Here is a 6,013-nt window from a genome sequence, read left to right as displayed (position 1 = left end):
CACTCTGTCATCTCTGGTAAGAAACATGAATGTAAAACAAGGTCTTTTCGTGTTTATAGGGTACGGCAGTTTAACAGTCTGACAGTGTTTCCTCTCCGAGAGTGCATGTAGAGATTATCTCTTTTTCACAATGTCAATTTAAAGTCAACTGACAGGAGAGCCCAAACATGGCACTCACCCTATTAAAAGTTTACATAGTGCAAAACTAAGTTTTCCTTCTCCTTTGTCTAAAATCCATCAGGAGATTTGGCACAGTCAAACACCTCTGCATATTTGCAGTCACCATTGGTTTGTTGAGCATTAAAAATGTTAATTGGAATTTTTAAAAAGGAAAGAAAATATCACATTACCATCCCACCTCCTCCAGTCACAGGCTGTCAAAATGCAATATTCCAAATTAGATTGTATTTGGATAATCTTTTGAACTGTAATAGGTTTCCAGCCAGCAGGCATATTACTATTGGCACATCATTATTAAACAAAAGTGACACCGAACCATCACTTTGCAGGCGGCGCCAGATAAACGTTCGACACCGTGCAAATAATATTAGTTCTGCTTCCAGAGTCACTGGCTTATCTCTGGGATGCTATATTGGGTTCATATCCCTGTCGGCTGGCGAGGGCCTTCTGACGGAAGTGTCTAAATTTATGAGTAGCCCATATGTGTGAGATGCATGTATGAATAGGCTGCTGTGTGTGCGTACCATGTAACGGGTGTGTCGCACATTAATGCTTTTATATGTAAATGCTGTGTTGGTGTGTGTGTGTGTGTGTGTGGGTGGATAGATGAGTGTGTGGGTTTGTGTGCAAAACTGGATGCATTCATATGTAAATAAGCAGTGTATGTGTGTCTGTATATGCAGACGCGACCCATATCATGGCATAATGAGATCCGCCACTGTTGGTTACCCTCAGACACTGGTAATTATGGCTGCAGTGAAAAGGACTGATGCTGAAGACAAGATGGACGTGCACACACTAACATATTCAACCACACACAGGCCTCAGTCCTACTGACAGTCTGCTGCAGGCAAAATGAGGACCTGTCCATTTGGCACCCATTCCTGAATAGGATGTGGTTAACTGGATATGATAAATTAGACCAGCATCCGCATTCTAATCAGCAGTACAAATCCTGCATGCATGTTGTTGTATTCAACACCAGAAATATACAATACCTTAATAGTAATGTCTAGTCAATGTAAAACTTTAAAAAAGGAATTATTTTGTGTTGCAAAGATCTAAAAAAAAAAGAATAAAAAAAGAAAAGCTTTTTGTTTCTTTTCTCCAAACATTCATGTAACTCCTTCAGTATGATAATGCTTCCACAAATGCCAAAATGGACATCTAAAGAGCAACACAACATCACATCTCCAAACAAAAGTACAATGGTCAACAGATTTGTTTGATAGGCGAGGAAAGCCTGGTTGTGCATTCTTAGAAATAATTCATCAGCATAGTTTCTGTGTGGACGACTTACCTCTGACAAAAAAATCTGTCCATTCAATGTCAAAAATAAATTATTTTATTTTATTCTATCTTCTTATTGTCAGCAAACCACACTAAAAACAGAAACCCACAATGAATTGATTCTACCAACAAGTAATTCCTGTGTGTCAAAGCCTGATATATTGTATTGTATCATGCATGTCTAAAAACAAAAGAAAATCTATTTTAATGCAATTCAATAAGCCTTGAATCAACATGATGTTACACTGGATAAAAAATTATCTAGACTAAACAATACATGGTATGTGGACACAACTTTATTAATTTTCTATCTTAGTAAGTAGGTATTTCTATCTAGTATAGAAATTAATGTAAGTTGAAGACTAGCATGGTTTGAAAAAAACAGTCAGCAGTAGAGAACAGGATCCATGATTTGTTGTAAATGGATGAAAACATGATAAAAGGTGTACTTCAACCTAACTAAAAGAGTTTGTATCCAGGCATGTAATGTCCCATCTCCATTTGTAACATTATTCATTACTGTAATTGTCCTTGTCCTGGCTTTTCTCCTCTATAGAGAGCTGCTCTCACATGTTGTTCACAGACTGTTCTACCTGATAGGTGTGTATTCTTTTTTCTCACTGACAATCACATCAGCCAAGTTCTGATTTATTTTCTTGGTACTCGCCTTGAACCTTTCAGCCACAATCTCGCTCTCTTTACATCTCTCCATTTCAAGTGTTGCCTTCCTGCTTGTCTCAATGGCTAATGGACTCAATACAGCACAGTGTGTCTTACATTGTGAGGGCCTTTTGATCAAGTGCATGTTTAATGCCGCATATATACAACATAGAAGAAAAACATAAAGGGTAAATTACACTTCTATGGAAATATTCTATGGGTTCAAACTATCAACCATCAATGTGCAGCACTCAGAGAGCAGGCACATGCACATATCCATTTTCAGCAGCGTTTTACTGAGAGATCTTTTCAAATGGCTCTGAGTTGCTTATCATCATCTGCAGTTTTTTTAAATTCTAAACCTACTCATTGAGCATGTTAATACCTCTAGCTAGTGCGTTCAAAATACAACTATTTATTTATCATAGCTGTAATGTCAATGGAAATAAAAAAAGCGACATTAAGTTATACAGAAGCCGCAATGCCACCAGCGTTTGCTTATTGGCTATTTCCCTGTGCTTGAAACAGCAGGGTGCTTCTTTCTAAGAATTGTTTTTTTCTTGCTTCTGACATTTGATGTGTCAAAAAAAAAAAGTTTGGATATAACATTGGGGAGGAATGTGCCGAAATGCGCAATGTTGCCCTATAAAAACATGGACAGTGACTCAGAAGAATTTGTTAATAGCATGCACCCCTTCTTCAACACCTACATCACCCTGTTTTGGAGCAGGCAGTGCACAGAATCCTCTTGAGGCAAAAGAGGAGAATTCTGTTGTGTGAGGCCAACAGCCCAAGCCAGTCAGACTACAGTAAGAGAGAAATAAAATCCACAGGCAGCCTTCAGATGCTGCACTGCTCTTTACATCTAAACCAGAACATAGTAAATATAAAGGTTCAGGAGGCCCCATTCAGTCTGTAAGTCCACCACTTGGGTCCAGAGTGAGATGTCTCAAATCTAGATTGCCATGAAATGTGGTACAGACGATCATGAACCCCAGAAAATGTGCGTTATAACCAAACAATTGTGGGGACTCTACATACACTTCACTGTTGGTCCATTTGACCCTGTTTTGGTCCCTTACATCTACCAATGTGAGCTGTTACACTGTTTTTTTAGATGGTGGTTCTCAATGCTGCATTGGCTCATGTGTCTGAGTATTTTTTTATAGGAACATTGGGACTACTCATCTTGCAGGAAGGAGAAGCTGTGAAAGTCCTTTAAAATGGAAAGCGTAAAGTAATATGCTCCCAATTCTGGCATCGCGAAAGGGCACGATCTTACTTTTACTTTTATCCAGTAGATTGGTCGGTTTAGTTATAGGTTTTGTAATTGTGTTCCATAGCAAACCATAAACAATGATGATGATCATGGTAAGAATTATACCTGTTTGAAAATCACCAATGTTGGCAGTTAGCAATGAAAACATGCTGATGTTGGCATTAGCTCAGTTGAACTACAGCCTCACAAATACTGTATCACATCCATCCTGCTGTTTGAAGACAACACAGGAATTAAGTTTATCCCAAAAAAATAACCACAGTTTGGTATTAGTATTGTTAACCAGCTATTCAACCCAATTTCAGATGACTACATCTGATTTTAAATTAAATGTCACAGAAAGTCACAGTATTTTCACAGTCACAGTATTTTATTCCTGATGGGAACATTGCTTATCAGCCTTACACGACCTGTCATTCCTAATAGAAACAGAGAACTGGACCTCTTCCTAAAATTTTGTGACATGTTTCTTAACTCATCACTGACTCACTTTCTGGGTGTAAACTAACTGCCAGTGTAAAAAAATATTTTTTTTCTGGTAATAATTTAATGTTCTATATTTGTCAATGAACTCAGTGGGCTGATGAGCATGATGAAACCACAAAAGCTGAGTGAGTGGCAGGAGACAAGTTTGCTCAGATGTGTCATCAATCACTCCCCCAAAAATACATTTCACACTCTCAGTGAATTGTCAAACAGAATCAGGTCACAGCTTAAACCCTCTGAAATAAAGCTCAATTGAATAATGCCAGCTGAACAGGTATTAAGCAGGGAAAGCAAAGTAAAGTAGCTTCTAATTCTAGGTCGATGTGAAAGGAGATGATCCTCAATGATTTATTCATTACCTTCAGCTAATCTAAAGCTTTTATTTGTTTTTCACCACTCATCCATTATTTTTGTCTGCTTTTAAACTGCAGTGTACCAAGGACAGGCTCAACAACGCATTTTCACATTGGTAGGTTTGAGATGTCACAAACCTAAGAGCCAATCCCGTTAATGGACAGGATGACGCTATGGCAACCACTTCTGCGATGCGCTCGCCAGCTGTAGCCGTCATCATAATTTTTGCAAAGTCACTACTGACTAGTTAACGTTACTACTACTAATTACTCAATTTCAAGCTAAGTTTCAACAAGTTGCCACTAAACGATGGCAGAGACGTGTTTTGTTTTGGCTTGTTTATGAAAGGAGGAACGTTTGCAGATTTGGGAATTTTTAATGAAGGAGAAGGAGGAGATGCCTTGGGAGGTTTTTTACAAGGTTATTAAATTAATTTTGCAGAAAAAAACACATCAGACACAATTTATTATTTCAAGCAGAGCATTTTATGTCTTAAAACATGACTGGAGCCGGTCTTTAACCATTAATTACTTATTCATCACTTATAAATACTTAAAATACCATCTTAACTATATCTCCATTACTTTAAGATAACTATTCAAACACTTCTTAGTTTAATTTGTAACTAGCTACTAAGCATTTAACATTATCTTGTATTAAAAACATATAAGATTTAAGATAACACCTCCTCAACCTCGCTCAGAGAAAAGCAGGCTAATTTCAAGGCAACAGCTAAGAAAAGGCTTATCAACTTGGCTAGTACAAAAAAAGACAAAGCTGAGCTGGATCTTTAACCCTGTATAGTACAGTAACCATTGAGGGATCTCCACTGGATGAACTGGGATGTTTTCCTCTACAGTCACTGGGATTAGCTCCAGGTTTGTGTTTACAGTAGGGGGGATTCTGCTTTGCCAGGATGATGGCTGAAGATGGATCCCCAAATACTGAGAACAGATTCCAGTCCTCCTATGTGGTGGGCTGCAGCTGCTGTCTTTATGGCAAATTCCTTTGAGGCAGGAGTATCTGAGAGAGACTGCAGAGAGCCAGTGCTCAATGAGCAATTTATATGTTCTCAACAAAGCTTCTTCTTTAGACCCTGAAGGCAGGTCTTAATTGTTAGACGTGATATCTCCACTCCCCCTCTCCTCTTTATTTTGACTGTTTTCTTCTCCCTCCTCCCACCTACCCTCCCTCCAGCTATTAGGAATTGGATTTGGAGCAGAACGATCCATTTAGTCTCTCTCCTCCATCTTTATCCCTCTCTCCCTGCTTCCACACCTCCTCTGTAGGTTTTTCTCATCAAAGCCCAGTCTTAATCTGTCTATTTTTACCTGAAGGAATGAAAGGAAAGGATGAGGTAATGCTTTTCCTGTCCATCAGGTGGGCAGTGATGCATGGGCTCTCGGGTGTGTAGTTTAGAGAGCTAGCACCACCATGTGGAGTCTGTGGAAAAGATAAAGCACTATAAAAGCAAGCCAAGGGAAGAACAGCCTGAACGTTTGTTTCCCCTTGGAGCACTTGTGATTATCAAAGAACACACTCTACAACTAATTGTGTAAAGAAAGCTAAAAGTAGAAATGAAAGATGAGTGTTTGTTATTTGAAAACCACTGACTTGATTCATACAAGTAATGCACATTTTTTGAGTTTTAAAACATTCATGCCATCTTGAGAAGAATGTGTAAAAGCAGAGCTCCACCTAGTGGATAAAGACAGTTGGTGACATCAACAAAAAACTGAAGGCAGTTCATTTGTAAAACAAAAG

Source organism: Semicossyphus pulcher, unplaced genomic scaffold, assembly GCF_022749685.1.
Source record: "Semicossyphus pulcher isolate SPU_LCO1_2020_fin unplaced genomic scaffold, fSemPul1.0.p SCAF_5, whole genome shotgun sequence".
In the NCBI taxonomy this organism is placed as follows: domain Eukaryota; kingdom Metazoa; phylum Chordata; class Actinopteri; order Labriformes; family Labridae; genus Semicossyphus; species Semicossyphus pulcher.
This window is presented reverse-complemented; position numbering follows the sequence as displayed.